This window comes from Ictalurus furcatus, chromosome 3, assembly GCF_023375685.1.
Source record: "Ictalurus furcatus strain D&B chromosome 3, Billie_1.0, whole genome shotgun sequence".
Lineage (NCBI taxonomy): Eukaryota > Metazoa > Chordata > Actinopteri > Siluriformes > Ictaluridae > Ictalurus > Ictalurus furcatus.
The window spans coordinates 11101181-11104547 of NC_071257.1; positions in this window are offsets into that span (position 1 = coordinate 11101181).

Here is a 3367-nt window from a genome sequence, read left to right on the forward strand (position 1 = left end):
AGTCACCTCAAATGCAGCATTAGTATGGCATTATTATTCAAATGTCCATTGAGAAAACTGCAGTATACACTAGTTAGCAGCAGTACAGCTTGATGAAGCAGGAGTGAAAAGTTTACCCATTTACACCGGTAAGTGTAGGACTGCAGTAAGTTTTATAGTCCTCATCCATGCAGGGGAAAAACCATGTGTTTATTTTTATCTGTCTTGCCTTTTTATCCTAAGGAATTTGATGTGTAGAAAACATGAATTGTGTATGGTCTCAAGACCAAGACAGGCCACCAGAGCTTTCTAAAGCAGGAATCCAACCTTCACACATGCAAGGTTACTCAAATTTTTCTCTACTGCTAGAAATAGCTTTTCTAATATAATTGCTCTTCTCTTGTCGGTATTTGTTTCAATATTTAAAACAATGTTTAATGTCTCAAACCATGATGAATGGATGCTTTTCATGATTTTTGCTTGAAATAACCCAATTGTCTATATCACCCACTCATTCAATGGAGCTCTAAAAGCTTTCCTAATTACCTCAAGATGAGCATCCTGCTTGGGTTGAATGACAATTTCCTTAATTAGAGAAGAACCTCAGCCTTGTCTGATCTTTCTCCTCAGGCTCCTCATCCCCTTGCCACAAAACAACTTCATAAAACAGCTATCGACATCTCACTTGTTTCCTCTGGCAAACATAAGCCATAAATCAGCTGATAGCAGCAAGCAGGTTGTTTCTACTGCTATGAAATATGCATATTGTATCCAGGTTGTTAGTCATTCATCCTATGTGTGATGCCGATGATGTAGGCTGATATGGTCTCTAATAGGTCTGGATGTGTTTATCTTTTCACAGCATAAAAGTGCCCATGTAGGATTAGTCTTTTTTTCCTGATGTAGGCATGTGTATCAGTATTTGCTATTATAGTCCGGTGAGACTTCATTAGTAAGTCGCATTTATTCTAGATTTCTTGAATCTTGAATTCTATCATTGTGTGTGACACTACAGTGTTATCCTGTACAATGAGAAAACAAACCTGAATTTAATTGAAATGAATACCATGGCAATAAAATCAGCGCTCTTATTTGATAAGGTGGAGTGGACATTTTTATCTCTAGCAAATCAAATGTGTTAGATTTGTGTCAAAGCACTGAAGACTGACTGGGACTTAAAGACTACTGATGGCCAGAGTTTGGCTGTAATTGTATAGTACTTATTGAATAGTACTTATTCAGAATATAACAGTAAAATATTTGTATTCACTCCATGAAATATATTAAAGGTACTATTCAGAACACGTTTACCTTATCATTTTGTAGGAGAAAACATTTCATATAAAGAGGGTCTAATATTAGTTCCTTTGGTCCCCTTTGGACACCTCCTCCCAGAACCATCAGCAATAAAAACAGAACAGTGTAATTCACATGTGCCCTAGTCAATATCACAATATCAGTGAAAATACAGAAAAAAGAATGAGAGAAAGGTGTATTCTTCCCATTATTTTAGGATTGTTAGATAAAGACGATGCAACCTCCTGTTGAATTGACTTGTGAGACACAGCTAAAATATAGAACCTAGGGATGATTGTCATGTCGTTGCAGGCCAGCGAATGCACCACCAGCTACAAACATGGCCGAAGATGACTACACTTCCAACACACCTTCACCTTCCCAGGAGTTCTAATTAGAGACACCTGTTCTCAATCACACGTACACCCACACACTCCTTTTAAGAGACTCTCTCGCACACAGCAGATTGTTAAGTAAAGGCTCAGTTGCCTTGTCGCTGTTATTATCCAAACTATATATTGTGTGTGTGTGTGTGTGTGTGTGTGTGTGTGTGTGTGTGTGTGAGTGAGTGAGTGAGTGAGTGAGTGAGCCTGTATATATATATATATATATATATATATATATATATATATATATATATATATATATATATATATATATAATGTGTGTGTGTTCGTTCTGGTTATGACCTTTGGTTATATCCTCAACTTTGTAGATCTGCCTTGCCTGTTTTGGACTGTTTGCCTAATCGATTGACCATGATTTGGATTGTCGTATTCCATTAAACCACCATAACTGCACTTGGTTCCATCTGTGACTCCATTACGTGACAATGATTTATGGAAAAGGGTGTTTCAAGCATGATATGTTGAATGGGTTCACATACTAATGTAAAAATACTAAACTATTTTACAGACTATATTTACTGTCTATATAATACTGATTTGCATTGAGAGAAACTTGTTTGTATAAAGAAAGTGTGTGGCGCAGTTACAGCTTATAAGGGAGGGGAATATTGTGCTGTGCATGTAGGTTGCTTTTAGTTACTTTAACAAATATGTATACATATACCCTTATGCTTAAACAATATTTCCAAACCCAGTCCACCAGAAGTACACACTTTTGTTCTGTTCCATCTCCCTACATACCATGGTTAAGGGAGTTTTGGAGGTTTTTTTGTTTGTTTTGTTTGTTTTGAATAGCTAAATACCAAACCAACATCTATGTATTAAGATTCAATGGTATTTTACAAGGCTCATTGGATGATCATGCCTATAGAGTGACACAATATGTCATTTGGACCACTGAAATCATGGTTCTGATATGTTGGAAGAGAGCATAATGCGTACCATCTGTGGTGCCCTGAGCACAGGGTAGCAAAAGACAGTGAAATACATTTGTTTCCTTGAGCATGTGGTGCAGGTCAAGACTTCACTAAGCAGGGCATAATCAAGTATAATCAAATATATTACATCAATAAAGACTAGATTTGAATGAAAAGACTACATTTAATTGGTAAGAGGTTGCAGTTCAGCAGTGGTCAAAATCTCCCACATGGTGAAAATCTATAACACAGTGTAAGCATGTACACTATCATAATGTGGCATGTAGAAACTGAAAGCTTATGGCCTGGTTTTGACACTCCATGTGTTATCTGACAAAAAATGGTTTATAAATATTTACAGCCCTCTTACATCAGAATGTTACCGCTAGACCAGGAAGGTCCACATTCAGAGTCCTGCAGCCCAGCTGTATGGCTTTGCATCCACCTTACCCTTGAGTGTTGAACAAGCCCCTACTTGTGGTCCTTATAATATCGTAGCTCCTTATAAGAAGGCTTCAAAGCACTGTGGCACTTCAGATACATTGTGTTTTTCATACCTCGCCATCATCCAAAAGAAAAATAAGACTACAATAAAGGCTCAAAAGACTAGATTGGCACAATAAATACTGCGGTTGATCAAAGCATACGATCAAAGTAGTTGCCTTGGTATTAAAGTCTATTACTACAGTATCTCAACACAATTGCCACTGTGATAAACAGTGAATACGAAAAAGGAATGCCATGATTTACAATGTCACAATGTTTACA